The following is a 10,846-nucleotide window of genomic DNA, read 5'->3' as shown; positions in this document are numbered from 1 at the left end:
GCTGTTGCAGGTCTGCTGTGAGGGCTTATAGTCCGTCATGGACTGTATCCCCCGCCGGCAGGTTCCATGAGTCTCCTGGAGTACTGCCTCGTAGCCTTCCTGATGCTGTCGGACAGGTTGGCCCTAGCTGTCCTCAGGCCCTCCTGCTCTGATTGGCTGATTGGTGATATAGGCAGTGACGGTGTCAGTGTACTCCTGGAGGTCAGTGGTATTATTGTGGGTGGCAGCCTGTTTGAACACATCCCAGTCTGTGGTGTTAAAACAGTCCTGGAATGCTTCTGAGGACCCTTCTGGCCACATTCATACCTGTTTCCGAACTGGTTTGGTGACTTTCACCAGTGGTCTGTATGCTGGCATTAGCACAACAGTGATGTGATCTGAGGCACCGAGGTGGAGGAGGGGAAGAGCCTTGTAAGCTCCTCTCTGGGTGGTGTAAACATGGTCCAGTGTGTTGTTTCCCCGAGTTGGAAAGTCTATTTGTTGATGTAGGTCTTGGGGTCTGCATGGTTTAAATCCCCAGCCAGAATGAGGAAAGCATCTGGGTGGGCTGTCTGCTGCTCACCAATGTGCTGATACAGTTCATTCAGTGCCTCACTCCTGTGGTTGTTTTTTCAGTGCAGAGGGATGTAGACAGCGGCGACCATGATGGCTGTAATTTCCCTCGGTAGGTAGAATGGCTGGCACTTAATGACCATAAGCTCCACTAATGGTGAGCAGTATTTGCAGACCACAGCAGCGTCATGACACAAGGCATCACTGATGTAAACACAGAGTCCCCCGCCACGGGGTGTACCACCATCGCCGAGAGCTCTGTCTGCTCTATAGCATGCTGGCCGCTCGAGCTGAATGGCGTGGTCCGAAACTTTGTTGTGTCCGTAAACACAAAAACGCAACAGTCACTCACAGTCTTCTGGTTGGTCCATGGAAGCCATATGTGATAGCGTACATTGGCCAGTATGTTAGCCTGGCTCAGATATCTCCGCGCTTACCCCTCTTCTGCATCCTGTCACGCCGCTTGTGGCGCCTCCACTCTGAGCGAGGTGCGGGAGTCGGGGTTGGAGGTGGTGCAGGCCTCCGGAGCAGACCGCAGTCTCGTAGCTCTTCTCTTTACTCGGGGTTTAACTCAAAGAATGTTGTTCTGCTAACGTCGAGCAGGAACTTGTGGGTGTAAGTGTGCCTCAGAACAGGTAGATGTGACAAAGACTTGCAAAAGCACAGTGACTTACACGACAAAGAATACGAAAACAGTTTTGTCAGGAGAGAGAGAAGCCGCAGCATGTACACGTGCCACCATCTTGGATTGTACTGAGAATGTACGTTGTAATTAGAAGCAAGTACTCTAGTACTTTAACTCAAGTAAAATTTTGACTGAGCAACTTTCACTTGTAGTTGAGTAATATTTGACCAGGAGTATCTATACTTTGACTCAAGTACTGGGGTTGAGTACTTTGTCTATTACTGTACACAAAGTAGCGTGATGAAACAAGGAAATTTAGTTTTTGTTTGTTATGCTGCCAAAGAATCCATTCAATGGATTGCAATGAATTCTGTGCACATTTTAGCGAGCATTTCACACACCAAAAGATAAACAATACACACACACACACACACACACACACACACACACACACACACACACACACACACAAACACACAAATACACACACAAATGTAAACTGGCAGTCGGATGTGGAGCACATAATTTTCCATGCTTTGGCATTGTTTCTCTGCCTGTTATATAAGCGCGAAGGACCAGATTTGTTTAGGATCTCCATAAACACACACACGCACTCACGCAAAAACAGAAACACATCCACACAAACACATCCACACAGCCTTTTTCACTGCAACAAAACATGCTTCACTCAAATAAATTGCACAAACATGCGCACACTCGCCCCTAAAGGCAACTTTGCATCATCCAAATGGCTCAGCAGCCACTGAAATCTGCTCCGAGGAACCAAACAGCCTGCTTACTTTCCTATCAAATGAAGTGGTCTGGTCTGGATAATAAAGTCACATTCAAGGATATGAGTGCACTGCCGTGATGCGGTTGCACGTGTTGACCTTTCCTCGGGTGCTGAATATGAGACCTTCTAAAGTGTTTTTTTTTTTTTTTTTTAGTGCAGCTGCACAGTGATGACACAAGAAAGTATCTTGATAAAGGTGCTATCTGGAGATTTTTCACAAATCATAACTTTGTTTTCAAATTGATTAGGACACCATGGTGTCAAGAGTAAACAAATAAGACACTGATGCTTGGTGAGGGTGGGAGACAAAGAAAAGTGTTCTCAAATTCTCGTATTTCTCGTCGTACAGTAAGGCTTAAGGTACATATGGTTTGTACAGTATGTTCATCAATACAATGTCAAACACAGTGACCATTTAAGCTGTGCGAGCATGATGTGTTTTTTTTCTGTGGGAAAGTACAACAAGGTAAGGCTGTATTAAGACGTGGTGAAAACACCAGTCCTTCCACTCATTTGAACAAAGGTAGTGTGTCAGCCTGTGACACTGGTGAGACTGGGCGCTATCCAGGTGGTGCTCCAACTTGTTCTTATCCCAACTCACCACACACTGATATTTTGTCACTGCTCCTCAATGTCTCATACTGAAGCACAAGGTTGCCCTTCAGCGGCCATATCAGACACCGCCAGAGAGCCGTTTTAATATCTGGTTAATGCTGTGAAACTTTTGCAGTTTTGGGCAGGTTTACACACTTGGGGAGGTTTAGATAAGACAGCGTTTGGGGTTACAGTATATACAGTAGTATGTTATGTGTGGTGTGTGACATCACTGAGGGGACTCGTGAGACAAAAGTCATATCATGCACATCACATCATGTGCCTTACAACATTGCACAACATTTCGGTTTTCACATGAAACATGAACCCCAGTCTCCTGGGTGAAAGTCCTGTTCTTGTTTGAGCCATCCATCCCACCTCCTCCATGTGTGGACTTTCTCCCCCTTCAAAAGATGAAGCAAACTGCATCTCATACAGTTCACTTCAATACCCCATTATACATGGTGATGTCACGTTGGGGTCTAGTCACCAAAGACTTTTCACATTTCTTATCCAGACTGTGCACATGTCAATAAATATATTTCAAACACTCAGAATGATTGAAATACATTGCCTTTCTTATTGCTGCTTCACTATAAAAGCCTCCCTCTGGTCCACTGTGATGTGAAGCAGCTGCAGCAAAAAACTTTGAAAAAACACTGCAAAAAATATATACACAATACATGAAATGCAGACAGGATTTCATGTATTGCTTCAGTTCACAAGATGGGTATTAAATGATGTACTCTGTTGGTAATGATATCACTTAAAGTGTAGTGGTATTGGCAATGGTATCGTAATTTTATAAATGATACCTCGGCCTACTTTCCAGTGGAAAAAACATGGCAAAGTGACTTAGTGGTTCCCAACATGGGGTCCAGGCCCCTCTAAGAGGGATGGCAAAAATCACAGATTATCCCCAAGGCATTGTCTGCTCTGTCAAGTTAGATTTACACGTTATCTAAAATCACAGTTTATACAGAAATATGAATTTGAAAAATATTTTTTGCTCTCATTCAAAACTAATAGTAGCAGTAGGCCACTTAGTAGGCTGCACCTCTGTGACCTTTAAAGCTCTGTGATAACAAGTCATTATTATTCTTTTTGTCAAAGTAAATGTGTATGAGCATTTTCTGTTTGGCTGAAAGAAAAGAAAAAATGTTCAGCTTATACTAGAAAAAAGATATTTACCAAAGGTGAATGATAAAGTGGCCTGTAAGGTGCATTTCCAGTGGAGAAAACAAAGTACACTTCAGACTGCCCCTCTGTTGAAAACATCGTTATATGCCCTCTAGTGTGGACTCAGGCACCCTTGTAGTTAACTATGTAGAGCATGCACCTCATCCTTATTTCAGTGGACCACGTTTGGTTTTTCTCACTTTTCTTGTTCACCTTCACCTATCCTATCAAATAAAAGCAAAAGGTCAAAAAGATTATCTAGAAAGAAAATTAGCCGACCTCATACAGAGGTGTAGAAACTGTTGTTGTTTAAGTCACGTCATAATTTTGTAAAATTTAAACCAGGGATTGGTTTCACTATAAATTCATCATGACTTTCAGCGTGCTGATGCCTCACCGCCACCACTGATTAGCAGCAACTTAACACAGATCAAATACAACTGTGATTGACTGACGGTGACATGAGGCTTCCTGTGAGAATTGATTTGGAAAACTCAGGTGAGCTGCGCACCTTTGAATCATCATCATTTAGCAACCATTTCAGATTAATTTGTCAACCCCTAGTCACCTCATTCATTTAACTTCCCATGAACCTTTTTATTGGCCCGTTTAACTGCAGGGCGATACCTATCAGACCCTGCTGGCACACAAAAGTAGGTAAGTTTCAACACTATAACAGGAACACGTTATGTTGATGATGTCACCATGGTTGCAATATACAGTTGATAAAGTTGCATCATAGAGGTTTAGACTTACAAGGTGTTCACAAAGGTCCTAAATGAATGTGTGTGGGTGGTGACTGCATAAGAACGGAAGTGCAGTAGAAGCTTGGAACTGTTTTATGGCTCGGTACAAAACCAGCAGTGAGGCAGTTGCTGTAGTGTGACCTTTGGTCTCACGTTTTTATTGTGGCACATGGAAGAGGTTAAGGGTTATTCTTTATTGTTCTGTTTACTACTGCAAACATGCTGGGCTGTATGACGACTCTGATGTGGCGGCTGTAAAGGACATGGAGTTTTTCTGTTTTTCTGGAAGAGTAAACTGTTTTTTGGGGGACAGACCATAAACATCACTCAGTGATATGATGGAGCTCACAAACTAACACATGAATGACAACCCCAACCACTCCGCCTCACCCCTGTCTGTACATTTCCAATAGAGCTGCTAGATGCAGTGTCCTTGCACAATGAGACAGCTGAGAGGACACACTGCCAGCGTTTCAGAGCAGAGAAAAATGCTCAGTTTTTAAAACTTGAGACCCAATTTTATACCCAATTTTTCAGATTTGGCTGGGTGGTTAATTACACAATCCTGTGGTGTGACAAACTCAGCATAAACATTTACAACATATTTTTTAAAGGTAGTGTCTGCAACATTTTCCTGAGGAAAATTATCTGTAGACTCAGATGATATTCCTTTAAATCATCACTTATGGCTCACCACAGGTCTGTGGTGGCATCTATATTTACAGAGACCCTGACCTCCACCTGTATCTCCTTATTTTTTTCTCATTGTTTTGCTGCGGGACATAGATATTTGACCTCCTGATGCATTTAGGAACAGCTCGGACATCCTACTGACTGTACCTTTAATACATAATTAAAATATAGACACCTTGAGCACAGCTAGTGTGTCAGTTCACATAGCCCTTTTTTTCATTCTTATCCCTTATTTATCATATTTATTTATGTTTTTTTAAGCACTTTTTATCCTCACCACACGCAAAACCTTTTTTTCATTTTTGTACACGTTGGAACTCTGAATATCAGTGAATCTGTGATAATAATCGAGTTGTTAAATGTTAACAGTACAATGGAAAATCCATCCCCTTTGCTACTTGTTGGCTGTATCCTGCTGAAAAAAACAACGGACCTTAAGCCTAATATTATATAATTCCACTCCAGTGTATTGTCTGAAAAACATCTGCTTCTTGTCCCAGATGCCACTTAAAGGGAAAGTTCACGCCAAAATAAAAAATACATATTTGTCCTCTGTCCTGTAGTGCTATTTATCCATTTAGATTGTCTTGGTGTAAGCTGCGGGATCAGGAAAAAAGATTTCTGCCTTCTTTGGTATCCGCCGCTCAAAATGCAAAACAAATTTAATATTATTAGCAACACCTGTGCTTTTCCTTTAATAAGAGGTTAAAATGTCTGGTGTGAAAAATGTCTTTTAACACTGGGACAATTTTAAAAGACCCTGCATACCAACACACAGGTGTTGCATTACATTCTACTAATGCAGTTGGAGAGCAGTTTGTGTGTTTGTGTGTCCCACCACTTCTCCAGTCCCCTCAAAGTTGTTCCAAAATGTTCAGGGGGCCAGGTTTTGGATATATGTTTGTTGTCTGTATTTCATTTTTCATGTTAAATAAAGACTGGAAAAAACAGAAACACACAAACAAAAAAATCAAAAATATATCCACAGGCATTATTGTGAGCAGTCTTATGAGGGACTAGTTTTTTTCTGTGGTAAAAAGAAAATATTTCCTTCTGTATTATTTGGGACTTTTAGCACCACAAGCTAAGTGCAGTCTGCTTCCATTATACTGAGAGAAGGCAGGCACCTCTACAGCCAAAAAAACTCAGCAAAACACAAGAAAACAATCTAGATGGATACATAGCATCACAGGTGAGATTATTATTTTTGATTTTGAGGTGATCTGTCCCTTTAAGTGGAACATTTACTCCATTTTTTTCGTCTTCATTACACTGTAGACTGCATCACTCACAAACTTATGATAAGTCACTACCAGTCATTGCTTGTTTCAACACGCGCTCTCATGCAAATTATGGTTTAAGATGTCCAATCACAAGGTTAAATCCAAGCTTGTTTGGTGCAGTGGAGACTGTGCCTTGTATACTCTCTACTGCTCAAATGCAAATCAAAATACAATAAAGTTCAGGCAACTGTGTGATCCAGAGGAGACATTAAAAACCACTGGATACAGATGTAAAACTGTGGTTGACATTCACCTCGATGACAGATTGGGTCAAAAATGTAGATCCATCAAGTTTACTGCCTGTTTTCTATACGTTTTAACATTAAACTGAAGGTTTAATACATTATAAAAACCATTCATGACAGATTTACTGAAGCTGTATTTGCTGCGTATCTGGGCTTCATACACCAAGGGGCAGCTGTTTCGAGATGACCTGGTTCAGGTGTTATTGCCTGCTGATTAAGTTTCAGAGCCAGAACTGATGATTGATAATACAGAGTGCAGTTTATTACAACATGGGTTTCATTTTCATGGTTGGGACCATCAGTTCTATCAGTGATAATAACAGTGTCCTCATTAGATTAGATCCATGACCATGGCTTCATTGCAAAAAGTAGGTCATACAGGCAGACAATCAACAGAAAACAAAGGTTGGTGATCTTGGTAAACATCCATTCCAGTTTAGACCGACTTCTTGACTCACATTCACAATTCTTGCCATTATTGTTCAGTGAGGGATTACTTGTGACATCACAGGCTCAGTTTAGACTTAACTTCCAATTAAAGTGGTTTAGACAATTTGGCTGACATGTTTCCCAAATCCCCAAATCTACAAAACAAGTTTTCCTTACACGTACACACAGGATAGTCTGTCTTTGTGATCAGCTTTTTATTGAATCATGCGGCATATAACCACACGAACAAAACAATGGGAGTACAAGCGAATAATTGACAACCATTAGTGAGGGCTACACATCTGTGTGTATACAGGTGCTGAGGGCTACATTTATGATACATTTAGATGATTAAAGAAATGGCTGATCACAACCATTAGCAGCCTTATATCCTATATGTTATCATTACGCTCAGCAGCACAAATAATTTATGTAGTAGAAAGCTTTAAGTGTATCACTCAGAAAAGAAAAAAATCCAACATCTGATGGAGAGAAGGAAGGGATTTACATCATAACATATATGGGAAATTAATGTGTGGACTCCACACTGTTTTGGCTAATCAAATAATAGAAAATATAACAATATGATATGCATGTAAAGAGAGTGGGTCATTATGTAAGAGATAAAGGGATAAAGGGATGACGTAAAGGGATAATGTAAAGGATGATTCATGACCCTGCATAAACCTGTTTTGGTTTTTATCCCACTTATTACATGGTTACAAAAAAAAAGACACAAACAATTTGACAAGAGCATGGAAAGACAATTTGACACAAAATATTAATTCTTAAAATGATTTTATGATATTAAAAGTGATTTTACTGCTGTTCCAGAGTCTATGATGACATCTGCATCCATAGCAACAGCTTGTTCTTCATAGCAACGTTCTGTTATTCATAGCAACGGTCTGCTATACAGAAATAACAGACCTTACAATGCTGTAATTGACCAATCAGAATCGAGTATTTAACAAAGCCGTGTAATAAAATGTAAAGTCATGAATAGAACATTGTGAACTCAGAGCACAGGAATCATGTTAACCTGCTCACTGTACATTATCCCTCTTATTACATGGCTGTTTACTAGAAAAAAAACCCAATAATTTGATATAAGATAACAATTTTAAAATGGTTTTATTGATTTTAAAATGATTTTACTGTTGCTGTCTGCTAAGTGCTGAGAGTAAGAGCAGTCAGTAGACAGTTCTGGCTTGGGACCCCAGACAACCCTTTCCTTGGCTACTTTAACCAGCACTGACTGGGGGATTCCCAGGCCAGGGCAGAGATGAAGTCCCTTTTACAGCCGACGTCACCAAAAAGCTGTGCACGCATTTTGTCAACAGAAGTAGCGGCCTCCCTCAGTCATCCTGATGAGTTATCAAGCTGCAAAGGTTGATTAAACATTTTACCAGCACCAAAATCGACAGAATGTCTGTTTGTTGGGTATATGATACTTCAGAATTGATATTCCAGTCGTCAACATATTTGCTCATAATTTTGAAAGGATAGTGGCCGTTTCAGAGCAACCGGTGGCGTCTACAGCTGCAAGCTATTAAATGTGTTTACTGGACTGAGGATGCGATCAAAAGTGCTCATGTTTGCAGGCTGTTGCGGTCCGCCGTACTTCCGTTGCCAAAATGCTCGCACAGCTTTATCATTGCTTGCAAACTGTAAAAGGGTCTTCAATCCCTCCACCGAGTCCTTGGCCTGCCCTGTGGCTTCCTCCCAGCTGGACGTGCCTGAAACACGTCCCTAGGGAGGTGACCAGGTGGCGTCCAGATGCCTGAACCATGTCAACTGGCTCCCTTCTTCGCAAAGGAGCAGCGGCTCTACCTCGAGTTCCTCACGGATGACAGAGCCTCTCACCCTATCCCTAAGGGAGATGCCAACCACCCTCCTGAGAAAACCCATTTTTGCCGCTTGTATCCGCGATCTTGTTCTTTCGGTTATGACCCGCCATTCATGACCCCATAGGAGAGAGTAAGAACAAAGATTGACCAGTAGATTGAGAGCTTTGGCTTCTGGCTAAGCTCTCTGTTCATCACAACGGTGCAGTAAAGGAACGCAAGACCGCTCCTGCTGCTCCGATTCTCCAGCTCATCTCACGCTCCATTGCAACGGTCTGTTGTTTTGACTTATTACATGGCTTTCTTACATACTTGATCCCAATTGGTCAACTGCAATATTCCAAGGTCTGTAATTTCTTTATAGCAGACAGTTGCTATGTATAAGAGACCATTGCTATGAAGAACAGGCTGTTGCTATGGATGCAGTTTGATCCTAAACTCTGGAGGAATAATAAAATCTGTGGGGGTTTTTTTAAAAAAAACCTTTTTAAAATCAATATTTTGTGTCAGTTTATTGGTTTATTTTGGTAAGTAACCATGGAAAAAATGGGATTATGTACAATAAGCAGGCCATTATTGTGAAATAAACCACTTCAGGGTGATTCAACACGTGGAGCACCACATTGGGTTTATTTCACAATAATGATCTGCTCTCTTATCCCTTGTAAGACAGTAGAAGGCTATAATAGGGGATAGACAAAGAACTATGATAGGATGTTTATTCATTAGATTTTGATCACATTTTTTATTAGGAGGAAGTATTTGTCCTCCAACAGCTCTAATGCCACCTTCTATAATTACTCTACACCAAATTACATTTTAGAGCGTGAGTTTTTCCCTGAGCTTCCTCATAGAGTTTGACATAATCTTAATCCTCCAGAGAAAAGAAGGTGACACAGACAAAAATAACAAGACCAGAGAGAAACTTGACTGAGCAAACCCAATGTTTTTTTGTGGTGGTTGACATGTTAATTAGCTAAGATGAGCGTAATTTCGCACTCTATTTTTGGAAACAGTGAAACTGTCTTCACCTTTTTTTTTTTTTTATTCCTGGTGTGATGTGTTGTTTCTAGGTCAGTGAACATTTTCATGCTCCACCTAACCTCGGCCAGCAGGAGAGACGGGAAGCAAAAGTGACAAAAAATTTTTTTTTAAGATATAGTGTGCTGATGTGAAGGTGACACATGATTGACTTATCTAGATCACCTATATAGGAAAACACACCAGCATTATGTCATCCAGACTCAGTTGAAGAAGACATCAGTGCACACTGATCTCAGTCAGTGAAAATACGATTTCATGTTTTTTTGCATGTTAAATTACATTACATGTTTAAATTACATGCTTGATGTGTGCAATTTACATGTCAAGTTTTGATAAGTTCCCAGGAGACTGTTAGACATGACACAAGACAGGACGGCAGGAAGAAGAGTAAGAAACTTTTTGAACTTGTAGGCTTAATATTAACAATAAATAAATTAATAATTTGAATGTCCATCCCCGAGGACATCTGGTCTATACTTTACAATAAAACTAAATTTAGATGATACTAGTACTAAACATATAGAGGTAATTACATTCCAACGTTTAAGTCGAAAAAAGGAAGCATACACAGGAAAAAGTGAAAGCAAAGTGAAACGTTAAAGGAACATTTCACCACAAAACATCAGACACTCACAGCTTGTGCAGCTGCAGCAAGCTTGAAAAAAAAAATCCACAGAAACTTCTCAAACCACTCCTGAAAGAGAGCGAGAGCATGACTCTCCATCTCATATTTATATTTTTGGATGGACAGTAAAAACAACTCTCCTAAAAATTATGTAATAATCTAGATTCATTATTGCAAATTCCCTTGTCTCA

This window comes from Lutjanus erythropterus, chromosome 2 (genome assembly GCF_056507025.1).
Source record: "Lutjanus erythropterus isolate fLutEry1 chromosome 2, fLutEry1.hap2, whole genome shotgun sequence".
Taxonomy (NCBI): domain Eukaryota; kingdom Metazoa; phylum Chordata; class Actinopteri; order Lutjaniformes; family Lutjanidae; genus Lutjanus; species Lutjanus erythropterus.
Note: the sequence above shows the minus strand (reverse complement) of the source record.